Source organism: Panthera pardus, unplaced genomic scaffold (genome assembly GCF_024362965.1).
Source record: "Panthera pardus isolate Hobbes unplaced genomic scaffold, ASM2436296v1 HiC_scaffold_24, whole genome shotgun sequence".
NCBI classification, from domain to species: domain Eukaryota; kingdom Metazoa; phylum Chordata; class Mammalia; order Carnivora; family Felidae; genus Panthera; species Panthera pardus.
Window position 1 is genome coordinate 74310755 of NW_026526810.1, and position 12416 is coordinate 74323170.

Genomic DNA, 12416 nt, shown 5'->3' on the forward strand with positions numbered 1-12416 from the left:
CTAGAGATGAGAGAAGTTTCTACAGCCTTTTCTACAGCCTCCAGACTGAAACAGGGACTCAAGGGGATTCTAGCCCATTGTTGTTTACAGTCCTGTTTCCTGCCTAGACTGTGGATGGACAGCCAGTGGAAAATTAGTCCATGGAAAAAGGATTCTATGGTCAAATAAATTAGGGAAATACTACATAGTATATTCTCCCCATGAGGGATCTCAATGCATATAAGCAAATTAAAGACTCTGAGAAGCTCTGTAATAAGGAATCCTGTTTTTAACTCTGTAAGTTTTTAGTAAGTAACAGTATATTATAATTTTATTATATGTTATTATATTTTATTAAATTATTTAATTTATATTTTTTAAATTGTTATAATTTTATTTATAATTAGATAATACATGTATAATAAACTACCCCCAAATCTGTTCAATACAGTAAAGGTTTATTTCTCACTCATTGAAGTTCCATGTGAGTCAGGGGGTGATTGGGAGAGCATGGCTATACCCCAGGTCATTGGGGCCAGAGACTCAGGCTCCATTCACAGTGTGGGGCTGTTATCTTCTAGGGCTTCAGAATTTTCCACTAGATTCTTTGCATCCAGCTAGCAGAGAGGGAAGTATGGGAAAGGTACACATGCTCCTAACTAACTTTAGAGATGTTTCTTTTTAGTTCCACTCACATTCCATTGGTGGGAACCAATTCTAAGGTCCACCTACAGGTAAGGGCACTGGGAATGTACCTGGAGGAAGAGGAGACACATGGATAGTGGTGAGCAGTCTGAGTAGCTGTCACAAGTTGTCCTGCTGATCCCTAAATATTGTTTTCTCCTTTTTGCCCTATGACAAGCATATTCAAACCCCGCAGAAGCTACCTAAATTCCCATCTAGTCATGACATTCAGCTGAAAATCCAGGAGTTTTTAGTGATACAGAGTTGTCTCTGTCAGAGGCAAAAAGGAAGACACATAGTGGTCCCTAACCCACAACCGTTCTGAAATCCTTCTCATCATTCAGGTCTGAAGCTTCCTGCCTCATTTCACTGATCTGGCCTTGATTCTCCTCTGCAGAAGAAATTCATTTATTCTTTGTTGTCCATGGCCCTGGCTCTGCACCCTGAAAGGATCTCCTGTCCATTATCTTCCTTGACCTCATCTGAAGTGAGTGGTAAGGAGTAAGCCCTCCTTGGTAGCAGATCTTACAAGCCATTTCCTAACCATCTTAGTCCAGGGTCCAGAATCTGGCTGGATGTACAAATGAGAGCCACAGAGCCTCCCCTGATTGGGGTGAGTGGGCTATTAATGACAGTAGTAATAAGGCTTGACATTTCTATGATGCTGGTTTCCAAATGCTTTTATATACATTATTGTATGCAATCCTCAAAATAAACTCATGAGGTGGGGATGTTTAACAGTGAGAAAGGCCACTGGGAGGCCTAAAGTTAACTATTATAGGCCCATTCGCAAGGCAAGAAAACACTTTGTGACTTGCTTCTGTTTTTTGGGTCCCCCCACCTTTTTTTTTTTTTTACCTGATCTGAGCCATTTTTGGGGTTAGTTATTCAGCCATATCAGGTTGTTAAGAGTCTGACCTCAGATTTGATGAGCCACCATCCATCTCTTCCCAGTGAACAAAGACTTGCTTTTGGTAAAGGAGACTGACAAGGTTCTTCTCATTCTGAGAAACCATATTCAAATAGGAAATACCTGATTCTGCCCTGCTCTCTCCTCTTTATAGAACCATGGGGTTTCAGTTCTAGAAAGGCCAGTAATATTGTTCTAGATCCATGACTCATTCCATCTTCCTCAGAGACTGAAAGGTTCTTCAGAAGTGTCTTCATGGGTCACTTCAGAGCGGATGAGGTAGGGGGAGTAGGGGTTGAGAAAGGTTCATCAGTTTTGGTTCTGGGCTTATCACCCCTCAATCAGGGCAGCTTAGCTTTGGACTGTAGCATTAGAATAAAGCATTCAAGTACCAAGAAATCTTGAAAACCATGGTTATTAGTGAAATACATTATCTCTGCAGATGAAAAACTTGAAGTCCAGAGAGGTTAATTGGCCTGAATGCACATAGATGCTCACTGGAAAAACTGGCATTAACACTATGTTTCCTGAATCCCAGATAAGTGTTTGCTCTGGAGTGGTTGCCTGTTATTTCTCTTGGTATATAGCATGTGGTCTAAGATTAAGGATGGGAGTCAGGCTCTGCCCGTGACTGAAGCATGGGTAGCTTGGGCAGGCAACTTCGACCTCTTGCTCTTGGTCTCACAAGTACTCATTAGGTGAAACAGGAACAATCCTAGCTTCCCATCCAGGGCAGGGCTGTTCTGTGAATGGCTGATGATGCACACTGCTAGAATCCTGGCATCTCTCAGGCATTTTGTCAGCCCCTATTTACCAAGGCACTGCCTGAATTTCTTCTGCCATTCTGTCTCTTCATCCCCCATGCAGTTAGCCAAAAATGCCATTTACAATCTCAAGTTAGAGAGGACAACATAATTGTCTTGTTAGATTTTGGGCTTTTAGAATATTGTTCTTCTCCAGAGTTTGAGGATAGAGTGGAGGGAGGTCAGCTTGATTCTGTCTCAACCCATGGTCTAAGAGTATTAAATATGCAAAAAATGGCTGCTCTGTTCATATCTTCTCCTTCCCATACCCCTTCTCACCACATAATATGTGTTTATGCATAGGAATAGAAAAGAGTGATTACTTTAAATTTGCATTTCTTTCAACAATTGGGGAAATACCTTACTGTATCTTGTTTAAATGTGGCTTTTCAGGGGCACCTGGGTGTCCCAGTTGGTTGAGCGTCCAACTCTTGATTTTGACTCAGGTCATGATCCCAGGGCTGTGGGACTGAACCTCATGTTGGACTGTGTGGCCATGGAACCTGCTTAGGATTCTCTCTTTCTCTCCCTCTGCCCTCATCTCCTGCTTGCACATTCTCTCTCTTTCTAAAATTAAAAAATTTAAAAAAAATGTGACTTTTCACACAGTTCCAGCTTTTGTCGGGGGAGAGGTGCAAGTAATTTCCTGCCGTCTTATTGTCCTCAGGGAAGGAAAACAGAGCTCCAATATTTGGGGTGTCAGTGACTGTGGAGGTTGGTTACTTGTTCCAACCACCAGGTTTGTTCCCAAAAAAGGTTTGCATTTTGCCTGTGAGCAGCAGAGGTCCTCTGCAGGCCAAGGGATTGGGCCCTAGAATTGAGAGTGATGTGTTATGCCCCATAGATCATCCTTGCATGTGCCTGTCAATGCTCAACTGAGAGCTGGGGCTGTACTACATTAAGAAGGTCCTGAGGGTTGGTTTCCATCAGGGGAAATGACCAGGGCAGAGTTCATTGGTGGGAGTTTGCTCATATTTTGAGAATTAAAACTTATTTATTTCAGAGTTAGAGTCACTTTCTCAGCTGTTTATATTCCATTTTTCATTTTTTTCCTGCTCCCTGCTTTGTTCTTTCAGTTTTTGACAAGTGAACAAAAATTCTTTTTAATAACTTTTAAAAAGGTGTCATCATGCTGTCCAGAGAGGAATAAGTGATCAAACTGCCTAACAGAGAAACACTGTGCATTTGTTTTTATTTGCTCAGTATTAAATCTATATCTCCCCCAACCTCATTCTTTTCTAAATGTGTAACAACAAAGTAGGAGATAATTTTTATTTTTTTCCAATGTGCCTTCAGGGAAATCCCTTTTAAATCTATGGATTTTAGTCCAATGAGGGATCCTCTCCCTTTAGTCTACATTTTGCATATCGTCTGTTTCTTACAGGGCTTCCGTATTGTCTCAGGCTCCACTGGAAATGCAGCAAGGATTCCTAGCACATCCCAGTTGCCATAGCAACAGCAGTCTTTCCCATAATGAGCTGCATCATCTGAACTGATGTCACAGCATCATGCAGCAGGTCAAACAAGGCATCTCCTAGTATTGCATCCTACAGATGTGCTGTAAACATCAAAAGGAGACGGTGGGAGCGGGAGATGGTAAGTGTTGAATGTCCGGGCCTTAATTGCACGGCTGTTTTGTTGGTTAGTGGGTGTCTGCTAAGGCGGAGATGGGGGGATGTTGTCTGCTTAAAATGGACTAGGGAAAGAGGAGCTGTTTTACCTAAATCTGTTTTTCAGGCTGCTGGGTTAAGACAAAGGCCTGTAAGAGTCATACAGGAATCATAGTACATAGAATTATCCTTGCTCCATTTCTGCCTCTTATTTTTGGTGTTCTCATAGAATTTTTCATAAGCATAAGATAATTTTCTATTGCAAAATCCCAAATAGGCTCTGAAATGAGCAGTTCACAGCATTTCAGCATTGTGAAGATATATATTTCTTTTATTTGTTGGGCAGAGCTAATTGGTCCCCTATTTGCTCTTGTGATTTTTGAAATATTTAGTGATTTACAGTATGAAATTTAGTATCTACCTCGGTTGGGTTTCAGTTTCTTCATGGCAAGGAGTGAATGCTGAATAAGCATTTGACATAACCCTGATGTGAAAGGGGATTTCTTGCCTGTTCACGACGGAATTTATTAAAAGCATGAAGACCCAAACCAAATGAAATTACTTGAGCCTTTTGATTTATATGGTCGTCCTTCAACCCACGTCCTTCATAGTTAGTTGAAAGCCTGCCACGATATTTTTCCATCTCCAGACAGTCTCTAAAATAGCTGGAGTTGTTTGCAGGCGGACTTGTAACAAGTCTGTTCTCTGCGGCAGTTGCAATGAAGGGTAACGCTGAAGAGAGCCTCTGGAAGTGCCAGTGGGTGCTGCTGTTAACTTTAGCCAGAATCTGTTAAGACAAATAAATAGCAGAGTTCCCAGGGAGTGTGGTGAATACAGATCTCTGGGCTCAGTCATAACCTCAACTTAATTCTAAACTACAGTAAACATATACCATGTTCATTTCAACTCTTAGCTATGTCTTTAGGCATCTTCGTTGCCTATATATATATATCCCTCCCCCCCCCCCAAAAAAAAAAAAAAAACTGTAGTCTGACAGTACCAGTTAAGGAGTAGTGTGTTGCCTTTTGTTTTGGGAAATGAAATGGATTTTTCTGGTGCAGCTGATTGCTACGAAGACAGAGAAAGGAGGAGGCACATGTCAGTTCAGTTGATCAATATGTCCACTTGGAATCAGGGAGTGGTCTTTTGGCTCAGTGCTGCTGAGTTGATAGTTTTTATTTGAAAAGTCTTAAAGGAAAGAATGGCAACCCCCAAGTTGCCCTTCTTTTAGGCTGTTTATTGAGCCTAAAAGAGATGTATCCTAGGAAGCAGCAAAAGCAGTATCTCTAGTGAGCTTGGAGTGATTCTTTCTTTCTTTTTTTTCCTCACAGTCGATCATATTGGTCCCATTAGGCACTAGCTGGAATAAGAGACCTTAGATTTTAATTAGTTTGTTTATACATATCACATACATACTACTCTCCATCCTTTAAGCTTATATGGCTGACATGCAGCTCTATGGGATGGGAGAGGTCAGCTCAGCCTGGCTTTATTGCAAGCACTTAGGAGCACGAATTGTTCATTGCCTGCTTTTTTGTTGTATAATGCAAACAGAAAGCTTTGCTGGGACTGCTGGGTATGAACGCAGCTAAGTCAGAAGCTGTAAGGTGACAGGGAGGAGTCCTAGATGGAGATGGGGGAAGGGAAAGTGTATCTAGTTGCTGGATTATGAGTCTGGAGAAAATCACCCAGTGCCCATTAGAATTCTTTTAAAGTATTATTTCCAAGGAAAAGCAAGGAAGAAAGACTTGTTTGGTAACATGAATTGTTAGGAGTAAAAATAACCAAAGCCAGCATTTTAATGAGTTTTCTATTTGCTTAATTTTTGTTTCTTTTGTCTAACAGTGTGTTCAGCTGCTTCATCATGGGTGATTTGTACAATTACTGGAAGTCACAGAAGCCAGATTCCTTAAGGGCAGTGTTAGAAAAAGTGGAGTCATGCTTTGAGGGTGGGGAAGGCGCTGGTGGGTGTGGGCTGACGCAGTTATCTGGTAGAATATTCTCTCCTTTCAGAGGAACCTGTGACCCCCCCCCCTCCACCCCACCCTCCCCTGTTCTTGCAAGTATTCAAAATGCAGTTACAGTTCTCCAACTTTATGCTTTTGTGCTCTTTTTGCTCCAGGAGAACAAAGCCCTAGTAATGGGAGCTGTCATCCTGATCCTCAGTTTCTTTGCAGAAGGCCACAGCCTTCTGTGCTGCTCTCTGATTAGCTGCGTGTCTTAATTACTGGCTAAGGCTATTTCAGTTGCCTTAGTTTTAATATATCCCCAAGGGGTGGATGGTGTGTGTGTGTGTGTGTGTGTGTGTGTGTGTGTGTGTGTGTGTGTGTATGGGGGAGGGGAGAGATTGCTCTATGGCTGTATTTAGTGGTGTTTCACTGAAACTTTCTAGAATTGAAAGAATTTTGTTTCACAGTGATGAATGAAAGGTCATAAAGACCATGTTTACTATGTGGCCAAGTTTCCACCATGGAAACCTCACAAGAAGCTAACCTTCTCCGTGCTTTTGGTTATGGCCTTTCTTTCCCCCCTAAATTATAAAGTTGCAAATAAGTTAATTATTTATGGGAGTGATAGAAATAGTAACCAAAATAACAATTCTCATAATGTTCTCATTATGTATCCAGCACTGGACCTAACATTATATATATCTCATTTAGCCCTTATAATGACATTATGAGATAGAGAATAATAATTGCATTTTTAGGTTTGGGTGGTGGTATTCATGTTTTGCAGAAACCAAGTCTTAGCCAGGTTAACAGAGTTGGCTAAGTTAATGAGTGATTGGGTGAGGATTCCAAACCAATGTGATTTGACTGTGATACCCACAGAAATTTTGGTTTTGTGACATCTTAACTGTGTGTACCATACAGATCAGTCATCTTTACTCTATAATACTTATCTTACCCTTCTCATTCTAATTGGAAAATCAGATTTCACATTTTCACACATAGAATGAAATTCCATTTATGACACTAAGTTCAATTTTACTGCACAGAAGAGCTTAAATTTTGGTGAGATCTTTATCTGATCCTAGAGATTGAACGAATGCAGAATTGAGGCTTAGAACTTTTGCCAGTACCCTGGCTCAACATATATTTCTAGTAGGATCTACATATCGGAAATGCTAGATGAATGACTATGGGCATGATGGAATTGCACTAAAGGCAGGTCTTATCTAGGTCAATAATGAATCAAGTTTGTTGATTTTGTCTCATCAGCTACATAAATAGTGCTCAGCTAACTTTAAGACAGTTGCATTCCCTGGTAACACCAGACAAGGAATAGAAGAGGAAACTTCTCTCACAGCCAGAAGGTGTACTCCAAATCTATCTCTTGGGTCAAGAAGATAAAAAGAATTTTTTTGCTGAGTGTATCAGTGGCTGAATCCAAATGCTTCCTATCTCTGACAAAGTACCAGAATGATGGTATTGTGCAACATCCTGGAAGCCTTGTGTTTGAGGAGAACTGATACAGTCATCTCTGCATCATCTTGCCCATCCCCAGCTATGCAGCATCATTAGTGGGCTCTAAGGGCTGTTCTTTGTTTGACTGTGGGGCTAATGCATACATGACAGCACATTGATATTGATTCTGGTATGGTGAATACTTAGAGATATCATTCCACGGAGCTCATTAGCCTTTTCTAGGTTCTGGGAAGACGTTAACCTTTGTCCCAGCTTGCTCCAAGGAAGTCCATGCTTGTGTCTGCCTGAGCTACAGAAATGAGAGGCTGACATGAAAGCAATAGAGTTAGTAGGTACAGTGACTGCATGAGTTAGATTCTAACTAGGGAATAAAAAGGTCAGTGGAATTTAGGGAAGTCTGTAGTCCTGCTACATGTGTCTGATTTCCTCCTATTCCTAATCCTAGAATCAGTGAATTATAATTTGTTTTGATCCTATGGATTCAGTTCAATTCAAGTATTTATTGAGTATCTACTATGTGCCAGGCAATGTGAGGGAACATAGGAGTAAACAAGACAGATGCAAATCTCTCCCCCCATTATATTCTAGAGGGGTAGACAAAAATAAACAGGTAAATTTATACTGGAATAATTTATTCTCTCTGATACTATAATACTATTTCTATTTAGTTACGTTCCACTTGGTAATAGATATCATATATATATCTATATATATGATATATATAAGATATAAGATATATATAAGATATATATATCTATATATATATAAGATATATATATCAATATATATCTAATAAGATATATATATCTAATATAAGATATATATATATCTAAGATATATATATCTAATAATATAATAGATATTATTTCTGCACATATGTATAGGTGCCTATGCATGTGTGATGTACATGTGGAGGTAAAGTCACTGCATCAAATTATAGCCTTGTTATCTTTCTGCTTAGGTTTGGATTAGAATTTTGCTAGGTATAAACAAAGCTTGCATGGCAGTTATCATTCTGTTGGTATATGAGCTGTTCTGGAAGGTATAATAGTCATCAACCACAAAGTACATATCCATCTCAATTGACTTCAACCTGACATATGGAAATATGAAATATATATGACAGATCAGTTAAGGAGAGATTTTTTTGTCACTTTTATAAAAGATATTTCTCACTTTTAAAAACTATCCTGAGAGCCTTCTAAATTGATTGTTTTATCCAGTGAGCCAGTGGAGGTATATGCCACATGGGCACAAGTTCAGTCACCTCCAGCCATGAGCAGCCTGTCCATTCCTCCTAGTATGCCTTACAAATATCACTTTGAATGAGAGACATTTCTTTAAGTGATTATATTAACTAAAGCATTTAAAACTGTGATTGTATTTTCATAAACTTTCCTGAAAGTTTTCAGGTGCATGTTCATACATATGTAAGTTGTGTCTGACTTGTGACAATCAATCACTTGCAGATTATTTTCCTTTGATGGCAATTGCATATACCCAACTCTGTAAATGGGCCATGAGTGGGAAGGCATTTTGGGGGAATATCACTTTTTATAGGACTTTGGCCACAGCAACAGACTTTTAGGTATTTTGAATTAATAAGGCAAAAGATATTTTTCTCTATAAGCACATCCCTATCGGCAGGTGAATCCCCCAGCTGGTTTTGAGACTTGGTGAGGACAGAGGAGAGACTTTGTTTCCCTTGTAAGCCACCAGTGATGTTTTTATCTGTTTTTCAGCTAAAGGGCATGTTTCAAATTCTTCCAGGCATTTTGCAGCTGGGTGCTTTGAGTCACAAAGAGAAATGGGGAGAGATTGTAGAATCTCTAGAACATGGTCTCAAGCAGGACAATTCATGAGCCAAACTTGGCCTGCAGGCCTCCAGGGCGGGCTTCATGTGCTTGTAGCCCATGTAGTCACATAGGGCCCGTGCTAAGAAGAGTCCTCACTTGATTTAATGTTCTGCAGTCACCATCGTGAAATTCATAAGAATAATTTTGAGCAGGGGGTTCTGCATTTTCATTTTATACTGGACCCTGCAAGTTATTTGGCAGTCCTGTATGGCCATTTTGATATAAAAAATTGACACTCAAATTTAAGTTCCAGATTTCTCTTTAAGAATTAGATGATGTGTCTCATTTGGCAAGAGTTGACTTAGCAGTACTCTCCAATTCATCATGGTCTCCCATCAGTCCCCTCCATTTACCCCCAACTGCTACTGCCTGAGCCCTGTAGATACTTGAGTTTGAGACCTCTGCTCTGGAACAATTCAAACAGAAATTGTAGAGCTTAAAATAACTGAAGTACCATTGTCAAAACAACCCAGGGCAAAGACTCCATACGTGGTAATTTAAAGGCATCCATGGTAATTCAGTGCCATGCGCAGTAATTCAGTGGCATTTCTTTTATAGGCAGTGGGGGACATGTTACATTATACCTGAAGATATTTGGTAGGTCAGGCCTATTTGTCATTACCATTGCTTTCAGGGGAGAAATCGGATCTTTGCAAAGCAAGCTAATGAACCATCCTGTGGGTTCATTGTTTATATTTATTCTCCCACTCTTTGTTTACTCCTTGATTACTTTTATCACCTTCTTTGTTTAACTCTCATTTAAATTACACAGCATTTTTATGCTGGCTGGATATTTTTTCAGCATTATCTTTTTTTATTTTTTTTTTTAATATTCTCTCTCTCCAGGAAACTGGGGACCTAAAATTTGAGGTTATACTACTACAGAAAGAGTTCACATTTTTTTTTAATTAAAAGGGGAATTATAGTCAATATTTATAATGAACCCTTCCCTAGCAAGGCCGTCCCAGCCATGCTGATGTTTGTAAGTCTGGATCTACCATGACTATTTATAATAATGAGATATTGGTAATGGACTCCTGGACCTTATAGTATGTGAAACACTCTGACCCATCATGTTACAGTGAGAAGAAGCTATATTAATCTACAGATGTACAGAGAATTGTTAGAGAATTAATATGAATAATGGCAATTGCTGCACAGGAAAAAGATAACTTTTTTTTTTGGTTGGTTTTGACTGGATGAGAGTAAACAAGGACCTGACAAATATTTGAGGGGCTCTTGTCATTTCTTAGAGAACTAAGGGGGCGTTGGAGTTTTCTCTAAGGATCAAGCACCAAGGACTCATGGCCTTTCTGTGTACTTGGTAAAGATCCTAATGCCCACTGTGGCCACCATTGTACAAGCTGTAAAACCAGCTGTGTTAGATAATTTCACTAGTCAGCCATCAACAAATGTGTCAGCTATCTACCATGTACAAGATCATGTGCTGAAGGAACAAACACTTTACAAATTAGGACAACCAAAAGCATGTGCATGTATATTACCTGGAGAGCTTGTCATAGATTTAACATCCTGTTGCTTGGGCTGTGCTTGCAGACAGTGTGGACTAGTTCTCTTTTTCCAGAGGTTCTCTGAGATGGAGCTCTAGGTATATCTGAAGCTACCCTCTCATCTTTCGTTCTTTTCATTCAATTCCTTGATTTAAATATTTTTCCTGAAATAACTCTTTACTTTGGTCCCCTCACAATCATTGTTTCACACCCCTCTCAGCTCTTTCAATTCTTAGAGTTCATAGTTTGTTTCTACCCCACCAGTCTCTTACTTACTCCTGTTACCTTCTGGCATAGCTCTGGACCCACCATGATTCTCTCCTCCAGCAGCCCTCCAGTCTCCCCAGCCACAGTTTGTTCCCATTACATTAGCATAAAAATAGCCCATCTAAAACAAGTAACACTGGTGCTCCCCTAGTGAAGTAATCTGCTTACATTTAGCTTTAGTAGTTAATTCAAATATCACACTGTTTTTTTGTTTTGTTTTTGCATGCGTGTGTGTATGTGTGTGTGTGTGAAGTAAAAGAGAATGACTCTTTTTAAAATTTTTTAAAAGTTTATTTATTTATTTTGATGGGGGGGAGGGGCAGAGAGCAACAGGCGGGTAGAGGGAGAGAAAATCCCAAGCAGGCTCCCACTGCCAGTGCAGAGACTGACACAGGGCTTGAACCCACAAACCTCAAGATCATGACCTGAGTCAAAATTAGAGTCAGACGCTTAACCGACTGAGCCACCCAGGCACCCCAAAAGGGAATGACTTTTTAACATTTATTTTGGGCACTCATGCAGGCAGCCTGAGTGGGATTAACTAGAAATATTCAGAATAGCAGGACCTTAGGCAAAAATAAAAGCAGGTATACAAATGTAGTTAAAAAATTTGTCCTTTAGTGTTGTTATTACATTACGTTTTCAATTAAAAATAAATAAACATAAGAAGGAGGGTGTGGTGAGAAGGTGGGCAATGCAGCAAGGCACCACAGCAGTGTATCTTTCTTCAGCTTCAACTAGGTGTGGCATTCAGCTTCTAGAATACCATAGGGGAAAACCTGTCTCAGAAGAGCAGCTGCTTGAAGAGAAAGGACAGATTTGAAAAGAAAGGCAAGAAATAAAAACAACCTCTAAAACTATCTCAGAGAACTAACGATTGCTTTGAGAACTAATAAAGAATTAGACTGGTGAATTAAGATATTATGGTTTTCACTAATTTAGCAATAAATAATTGATGCATGATTTGTAAACATGTGAATTTTAACCAATTAAACTGAAAAGGAATAGGCTAAGAGGCAGAGGACAAAGAAAAAAGTAACATAACCAGCTTAAGAAGAGACATGTTTCACCAGGATATTTTTTACTCAGAGAGTTTTTCCTTTTGTTCTTTGCTCTGGTTAATATTATTAGGTTTATTTGTTGTGAAGGTGAATAAGCCCACATGTTTTGTTTTAATTTTGGTGGAGGAGGGGCAGGGGGAGAGGGAGAGAAAGACTCTTAAGCAGGCTCCACACCTAGCTTGGAGCTGGATGCAGGGCTTGATCCCATGACAGTGAGATAATGACCTGAGCCAAAATCAAGAGTCAGATGCTAGACTGAGCCATCTAGGTGCCAAGTTTTATTTATTTTTTTATTATTCTTCAAGAA

General features: G+C 39.7%; 1 protein-coding gene across 3 annotated transcripts in view; it reads left to right on the forward strand.

Annotated features, from left to right (window-relative positions):
- The first annotated feature begins 1028 nt into the window (after positions 1 to 1028).
- Positions 1029 to 12416, forward strand: part of AKAP6 (A-kinase anchoring protein 6) — a 492371-nt gene continuing 480983 nt past the window's right edge. For 2 of the 3 annotated variants that reach the window (XM_019428101.2, XM_019428107.2), the window contains exons 1-2: positions 1030 to 1150; positions 3761 to 3972. The gene's annotated coding sequence lies outside the window, so the exon portion shown is untranslated. Of the gene's footprint in view, positions 1151 to 3760; positions 3973 to 12416 lie in introns of all 3 variants that reach the window. The other variant, XM_019428105.2, reaches the window with a different exon arrangement.